We start from the raw sequence: 9,335 nt of genomic DNA, 5'->3' as shown, positions 1-9,335 counted from the left end.
GGATGTGTCCAACAATGTTGTTACCAAAGACTCCGACCGGCAATTGTCGAACATATTGACGGCAGATGTCATCAAAACCACTAATGGCGCTTATACTTATATTAATCATGAAAATTCAAATGATAACAAAAAGAAGTTCAACATTTTTAATTTTACCAAAGACGTGTATACTGACACTAACCGTATTGTTTCTTTTAATAAATGAAACTACGAAATATCACTGAAAACGATTGCTGCATGTGGGGTTATTTCGTAATTATTTTCTGGAAGATCCGTGTTGAAGTAGAAGTATCTGTTTCCACTTATTTTTATTTCGGTTTAATGGTTCACCATTGCTTTAACAGCTGTTGACTAGCTATGTTTGTGTATAAAAGAAAATGTGGGACAAGGTCAATGAACAATTATATACATGAACCATATACAACGCATATCGCATAGGAAAAGAAATAATCTGTTATGTCTGTTGCACACATGTTTATACTATTGTTGTATGATTTGCAATTGTTTACCACTTTCTTTTTCATTAAAATGGAAACACACATTCCTTATAACTAATGCTAATAAAATAAAATTGAGAATGGAAACGGGAAATGTGTCAAAGAGACAACAACCAGACCAAAGAGCAGAAAACAGCTTAAGACCACCAATGGGTCTTTAACACAGCGAGAAAATCCCGCACCCGGAGGCGGGCTTCAGCTGGCCCCTAAAGAATTATTTATGAGTGGAATAGTAAGTTTATTGTCCCCCGAGGTACAACTTTTGCCCTGAGGCGTAGCCGAGGTGAATAGTTGTATCCGAAAGGACAATAAACTTACTATTCCACGAATATCTAGTCAGTAAGAGTTTTATTATACCAAAAGAGAAAACAGATACAAAGTTATGTCAAGGACTGAACTACACAGCTGCCCAAAATTCATTTTTACATTTGTAAGAGACAACGGACACATAGTGATGACAATTATCTGATTGTAAATATGCATTCCAATAACAAGCAGGCAATTGCAAGTTTAAAGCTTCATTTTTTTTTCAAAACAACAGAATAAATTAAACGACTCGGTAACGACGTCAGTAACTGAGATGAATTCTGATAGTCCCGAATGAATTGTTAAAAACCCGTTAGCCAATCCCGTAGCTGTAGTTGAAATTCCGCGAAATATAATAACGCTTGCGGTCAAATAGATTCATCGAGAGCAAATAGTTGGAAAATATTGACCGGTCAAATAGTTCAACGCTTGCAATTTGAAAAATAGTGAAAATATTGTGTACTTATTTTATATAGAAAATGATAACTGAGGTATAATAATATATACTAGTTAGCGAAAATAGACGTCTCACTAAACTTTAAAGTCAGTTCAGCAGGATAAATCTCTTTAGTGTACATCCTGAATGTATACATTTTATATTGAAATGAATAAATGTAAATGAAAAATCATATGCAAAGTTTTGAATTTATATATTTCAGATTCTTATACAGTAGACGAAATGGATTAAGTTTGGTTTGGAGGCAGTTCTATCGTTTACTCTGTCGACTTCTTCTCAATGAATTCTAAAGTTACAAGTTCAGATACTTCAAAATGTTCTGGTGGGGCCTCTACGGCTAAAGGTTAATTTTCATAATATATAAATTTTCATTATTCTTTGGAAGCAGGATGTCATACATGGTTATTTTTGTTATCTTACAAGATGAAATATAAGGCGATTTATAAAAGAGTTCTTGAAACATTATAATTTCTAATTATTTCTATTATTATTATTATGATGGTTGTTGTTTTCCTTTTTTAATATTAAAATATTATGTAAGTGGCAACAGTAGTTTACCGATGTTCAAATTTTGTATATTCATTTGAATGTATATATCACATGTATCATGATAAATAACAAAACCTGAGGGATTCTTATGAACACCAAAAGGAGCGATACCGGTTGTGTCGACATGGTAGGGTTTCCTTCTATGAACGCATTGCCCGCCATGCGAATCCACACTCAGTCAAAAGGTCACAATAGAGAATAGAACACAATCGGTAGATTTATTAACCAGACGATTACGCTGGCATCTAAGGATCTAAATCTATCAAATAAGATACGAATTATGACTACATTAGAGATCAGAGATTACAATATAAATACAACATTGCTTTACCGTTTCCTTTACAGAAAGAAGACCGTGTTTAAAGCTGGATTTAAACATCAGTCAGGTGTATAAAGGATTTGTTATACAAGTGTACCTACCTGGAGGTGCAATAGTTATAATGTTATGGCTAGGTTTCTTCGTTCATTTGAACGAGGTTTCAGCTAGAGTCCGCGTAGTATCGATTGGATTTACAGCATTGATCACACAAATGGTGGGAGTTATGATCGTTTTTCCTGATACCGTACAATTAGAACCACTTCTGGTATGGAATACATTTTGTTTATGAATGAATCTTATAGCATTTATAGAATTCATCGTAGTTCATAATATGTATATCACACGTGAACTATGGAAAAAACAAAATAAAGAAATAATTGTAAGCAGTCATAGAATCACTCAAGTACAACCAATAAACGACGATACTGATAATGCTACAGCTCCAACAAAGAGACCACCGTATCCCATTACTCCATACAGAATGGATAAAATATGCATGGTTCTCTTCATGTTTACTTTTCTTATTTTCAATGTTGCTTATTGGAGCACATTCATGTTGGCTTGAAAATTGGACTAAAAGCTGGTACTAAAGTACAATTAAATGAAAACCATCTTGTATATTTTTCTTTGAAACATTATATATTTGTATGTTTGTAATTAAAAAGATGCATGCTATGAAGGTCAATGCAATTTAGTTAGGTGGGCTGTTGTTTGTTAAAGATATCAATTTCATTCAAAATTCTTATTTCGAAAATATAGAAGAATACATTTGACATTGCTATTATTGTTTTTCAACATCATTGTATTGATGATTGTCAAATAAATCACATAGTTGTATGAACTCGTCTTTTGTGATGGATATTTGATATTTTGAAAACATAAATAATGTACAAGTCTAATTCCTGTTTTTGTTATGTTTTTTTGGGGGTTCTATCGGATTGTATTTCCTCCATCCATTAAAAGTGAAGCACCAGTTATACTGTCAGCACCAGAAGAACACAAAAATACAGCTAGTTCTGCAATCTGTAATAAAAATTGTCAAAGAAAAGAAATTCAAAATATGAAGTGAACAGCTTTCTAAATCTACATTCCTTAAATCCGAACTGTATACATAGATCATGGTCATACTTCTACAGCACACATTTATATGTATAACAGGTGTTTAACAGATTGGCCTACTTTGAATAAACTTAGGGGAACACAGAATGTTAGTCTAATGTGTGCTCTGTGTAAGACTCCTTTTCGAGGAGCAACAACATAAGGTATTGTGAAAAGGAGGAAACTTTGAACACTGTATCGGAAGCTAAAATTAATGTGAGAATTTGCCTTTCCATTTCCACATTCTGACCGTGAAAGGTAAAATTGCACTCCAAAAGACACCAATAATTAGAACAGGCATCAAAGCATACAAACACTAGAGCGGAAAAGTTAGCTATATAATATATATATTACCTCCCTAGTGATGATCTAAAAATAAGTTGAGATGTATTTCTTTATTATGTAGGAAAACTATTCAAGGTACATGCATGATCATTGTTTTTTGTATTCAACTATTTTTTTCTCAATAAATATGCAGATACATAGTTTTTGTGCGATCATTAAAAATAGGTGAGATGATGCAATATGATTATTTTGAGTGGTCTATTGTATTCAACTAGACTTCTCGTTAGAAATGAAACCCATAAATTATGGTTTAAGGTTTTCACGAAGACTTTGGAGAGGAGAGCACCAGCATGAAAATCAAAAATATATTTGAGCAGTGGCTTGAAATTAACTTTAACCCAGAGGAATGATATTGTCAGAGTAGAACAAGTTTAAAAATCTTACTATTTCATAAATAACTTTTTTTTTCTTGCCAAAATATACATTTGGAAAGCACATTTGTAAATCACCAGAGAGAGGCAGAGAGCAACGATTATACATATATGATATTTTGTATAAATTTTATTTATAGAAATTAATGAAATTTTAAATTAAAGTAATAAGTCTAAAGTTTCTAAATAAATCAAGATCAGTAAACTATATGTAATTTTTCCTGTCTCTTTCAATCACTGTGTAGCCGAACACCTGTTTAGAAAGTTCGCGTCCACATTACACGAGTACCTAAACAACTTACCTGCTCTATGGTTACTGGTTTCTGGGTCGGATGAGCTGTTTTGAATATTTCAGTCTGAAATACAAAATTGTAGTACGATTTTAATGTTCTTTAGTCATAAATTGTAATCACCATCTTGGTATAGACGCCATTTCAATGTCTGATATATCCTTTATTGAATCTTGACAATTTACTCCATATAAAGGTTTTTATTGCAACTATTAAAGCATACACTATCTTATTTTGCATAAAAACACTGTAATAAAATCATAGACAAGGATCCGGTCATTATTTTGATGATATATGTGACCCAATATGTTGTCCTTTGTTATAACTAAGTCTTGTATATTTCGTATGTATTTACTCCTGTAACTATACATAACGAATTTTTTAATAAAATATGTTTACACTAATGTTTGGTCCTCAATTTTTTCAAAGCAATTATTTCATATTGATGACATATTTTAACTACATATAATACACCATAATTTCAATCAATGTCATCACGCAAGAACAAAAAATGACAAAAGATACATAATTAGAGAAGAGTTAAATATAAAAAAATCAAACTGTAATTATTACGAGTGGACATGTGGCTAAGACAAATATTTTAGTTCATTAAGCAATGTTATAACGATAATTATACAATGAATTAAATATGATTTAATATATGGCCCTTGGACGACATTAAAGGATATTTGTCTCATTGGCAATCATAGCACATCTCATTTTTTTATAATATATATATCCATATTTGTTTGAATGTAACTAATAAAAAGAGTGCTTACCATTGCTTCATCATAGCTAAGGTTATGCTCTTGTGCATATGATCTTATCTGATTATGGAAAACTAGAAGAAGGGAAAACAAAAAATTTCTTTCGATACTGTAATACGATTAAAGATTTGATATGAACTCCAGATCAATTTTATAATTGTGTTCACGATACTTGGAATAACAAATTAATCTTCTGCAAAAATATGATTATAACTATTTAACAATCAGTAATGCTATGATAATATTCAAACCTACGCGATGATATCTTTTCTTACATATACGCGTTACAAATATTACTACATCTGGGTTGCCCCAACTAGTCCCCGAGAGTACCATCAATCAAGTAAGCATTTTCTCGGTATTGGCATGCTTTTCTTATGGAATATCTGTTTCACAGATGACGACGGATATGTTCCAAGTGTCGTCACTACAATCCCGTCCCCTTTTCCCCGAATGTGACCTACCGAATAAGACTTATCACCGGGTTTGTACTTACATGGGCAACACTACGGGTGTCACATGTGGAGCAGGATCTACTTACCCTTCTGGAGCACCTGAGATCACCCCCATTTTTTGTGGTGTTCGTGTTGCTCAGTCTTTAGCTTTCTATATTTTGTTTTGTGGACTGTTGTTTGTCTGTTGGTCTTTTTTAGCCTTGGCGTTTTCAGTTTATTTTCGACCTATGTGTTTGAATGTCCTTTTGCTATGATCTTTCGTCTCTCTTTCGTCGAAACGTTTCAAATATAGAGTTTCAAGTTATAAATAATGCATTTAAACATAAGGATTGACACTCTGTCAAAAAAGTTGATCAAAACTGATGATCTAGAAACATGTCGCTCCTGAAGAAAATTATATAAAAACATGTATCGCTGCATTGTAATCGTTTAAATTCGTTTATAAGACACCCTTTGCTTAGATACCTTGTTTATCATGTAATTTGTTTACAAACCCATTAGATATTCACTTTATATTTTCTATTAAAATCGTGCGAGTTTTATGTAACTGTGTAATTACTTACTTGGGGCATCGGCATATCCGGGACATATGGCATTACAGGTCACTCCATATGGTGCTGCCTCTAATGCCACACCCTATAATATACGATCCAATACACTACATTTGTACCTCTTATATTACAGTTTATTGGCAGAGCTTTTAAAAAAGGAAGATTCCAAGTGATTAAAAACCTTCAGTGAAAATGGAAATGGCAAAAAACATGTTTGTGAGCGCTCAACCCTCCCCTAACCTGGGACAGTGGTGTTACAGCATAACATAAGAACAAAACTATAAAAAATCAGTTGAAAATGGCTTAACTCATTAGATTGATACAAAGCAGAAAAACATCTAACAAAAACACAGACCGGACGTGGCATGGTATTTATTCATCCCTAAAAACAAAAAAGACACAAAGTACAGATCTGACAGCTAGTTCAAAGCCAATAACAACTAATAAAAGAAATCATGAACACATCCATCATCCAATGAATTTAGTGTAAAGACGTCGTTAACAGTCAGAGAAAAACATGATCTTGTGCAATGGCAAAATATAGGTATCGACAGATTGTAGAGCCATGAAAGTGCATATGTGTATAACAGAACTATTTAGTATGGTTTTAATTTACTGCTAACAAAATCAATACTTATACCAATAAAAACAATATTCAAAGATCTAATTACAATGTTGAATTGGTAACATTTAAGAACAAGTTTATTTGAAGGATTGATAAATTTACCATGATCTTATATAAATTTCTAGGCTCGTTAAACAACATCACCGTACAATTTAGGATGTGCTATTCCGTCTGAAATAAGTATTTTACAGATACAGCCAAACTTACAAACCAAATATTTGCATTTATGGAAGAATTTAGTAAAGGTTTTAAGTAATTTGTGGTACCGAAATTCTCAACAAATGTCACTTGTGTTGCTCATGTCGAGTGGACATTCTGTGATATTATTTTCGAAGAAAGGAGAACGGGATTGTGGCTAGGACAAGTGGACCATATTTGTGATGATCTATGATACAGATAATCCGTGACGATCAATCAAATCGTGATGGCGTCCTTAACACTTTCAAAAGGGTGACCATTTTGAATCCTTCATGCAACATCGTCCTTGGAAGCAGCAACTCTCTATTAATGAAATCATGAAAGAAAACGCAAGCCAATGAAGATCATATCAATTTGGAAAAATATGTTTTATATGCATGCGCTGCTATATGTTGCTACAGAAAAATTTAAAGTTCATAATAGGAGGGTTGAAATCATCTGTTTTGTCTTAAAGGTTACTTGCCAACTGACCCTTGTTATCAATTTATAAATGTTAGTTAAGACATGGACAATACTTTACTGTGATTGTGTTATCTTTAATTTTAGTTTAAAGGAAAAAGCCGCAATCAGCTTTGTCACCAAATTTTGAATTTTCAAATAAAAAGACATCATGTATATACACATGTATATAGCGGAACGTGAAGGTAAACGATAATAAAAGCTTTTCTGTGTGAGGAGCTCCAGTATGACATCTGTGACATACGAATAAACAAACAAGTCGATAAGAACAGTTGGTTTCCATATGAATGCGGATCGTCTGTTGAAAAACACGTTCTCAATACGTAACAAATATGCTGTCAACAAAAAAATCAAGCTTAATGATTATTTCAGTTTCAGACAGAGTTTCATAGATTTTTTTAATCAGATTTGTTTTTTACAATGCATAAAGTTTCCCTTCTTAAAACAGGATTATGACGATATTCGTATCTGCTTTGTCCTTTTTTAAACATTATTTGACTATTTCTTTCGATCTTTCTAAGTTATTAATGAGAAATACAAGTTTTCAGAAGACAAGTCAAATATGCATATACTATAGCTGTAGTCATAAAAAAGGTAAGCAAAAGGAATGATACTACTGACCCAAACTTTTGTCAAAACAATTGATATGAAAATAAATAGATGTGGTATCATTTACTATCCACCAGACACCAAATGGTATAGAGGTCACCGTACAGCCTTCAACAATGAACAAAACCCATATATGAAGCTATAAAAGGTCCCGACATGACAGTCAAGATGTAAAACAATTCAAAAGAGAAAACAAACGACCCGTTTTCTGATAAATACAAATAAACGAAAATCATATGATAAATTGATAGTAGGCGTCGATAAATAACGATGAATTTATAACCTTTGACGTGCTATTTTACTTCATTTTGACTTTTTCACATTTTTAGTTCTGACATTTTTCATAACTCGTTTTACAGTTCATACAAGTGTACTTCTATTTGCTTGTCTTTATCCTTCAGTTTACGTCCATATCCCTCGTTCGCATACATCGTGTAAACTTGATAAAATTATTTTGTACATAATGTAGATACAATGGATACGCGTTGGTTCGTTAAAAAGATACCACGAGCCCGGATGGTGAGTGGTATCTATTAACAATCCAACGCTTCTCCACTGTGTCTATTATTTTAACTGTTGTTGAGAAGTCTTTTCAAAGTTACCGTTCTTTCATTAATAAGGCATTATTATCACTGAGTTCAAATAACCACCTAATTATATTGAATGATTCACAAGAAACAACAGATAATTAGAATTCTAATATGACGACCTATATATTATCAACCAGTTTTATCACAATATATCTACTTTTAGCGCAAACGCTTTAGTGCATAAAATTGGGTGCTCCGCGTTACGCCCACCTTATTTATACGACCAGGTAAACTCAATTTGCGTCAACAGCCTCAAATACAATACGGTTATCTCTATTCTAATGCAAAATAAACAAATCAATCCATTTCTGTTATTAGTTCGGTGTAAAATTTCATACAAATAAATAACTCTGACATCATGGCAATGGTTTATATTTGAACAAACCTTTGTCATTCCAATAAGACCAGCTTTTTCTGCACTATAAGGCGCCTTTTCAGGTTAACTTATTACACCCATCTGTGAAGACATATTGATGATCCTTCCCTAGCCTTAAACAAAAGGGAAGACATTTTTACAATGACACAACCTTTTTTTTTGTATTTTAGTTAACCATTTTTGCCGGCATTTTTTATGGTGATCTAACCGCGCCGATTCCTATTTCAGTGAATTTTATTTTTTCATGTTTATTACTGTTTATATAAGTATACGCTATTCTCCATATGTTCGTCTTTTATTCAATAGATTGAAGCATGCAATATATTTTCACACAGAATTTACAAAAAATATCCAGAAACAAATAGCATTGAGGATTTAAATCTGTCTTCTAAAATAAAGACATACACAATTATGAATACTACTTGAAACTACATGAGAGAGAAAGTGGTGAATGCTTTTAACAAGTGATACGA

The 9,335-nt window shown here is 32.5% G+C and overlaps 1 long non-coding RNA gene across 1 annotated transcript; it reads right to left on the bottom strand.

Moving 5' to 3' along the window:
* Window positions 1–2,725: 2,725 nt before the first annotated feature.
* LOC127723563 (uncharacterized) lies at window positions 2,726–6,078 on the bottom strand. Its single transcript, XR_007992127.1, has 4 exons — window positions 6,018–6,078; window positions 5,012–5,073; window positions 4,245–4,298; window positions 2,726–3,151 (listed from the first exon to the last, which is right to left on the bottom strand). It is a non-coding gene; the product is annotated as an uncharacterized LOC127723563 (long non-coding RNA).
* Between the last annotated feature and the right edge of the window lie 3,257 nt (window positions 6,079–9,335).

Source organism: Mytilus californianus, unplaced genomic scaffold (genome assembly GCF_021869535.1).
Source record: "Mytilus californianus isolate M0D057914Y unplaced genomic scaffold, xbMytCali1.0.p SCAF_13, whole genome shotgun sequence".
NCBI classification, from domain to species: domain Eukaryota; kingdom Metazoa; phylum Mollusca; class Bivalvia; order Mytilida; family Mytilidae; genus Mytilus; species Mytilus californianus.
This window is presented reverse-complemented; position numbering and strand designations above follow the sequence as displayed.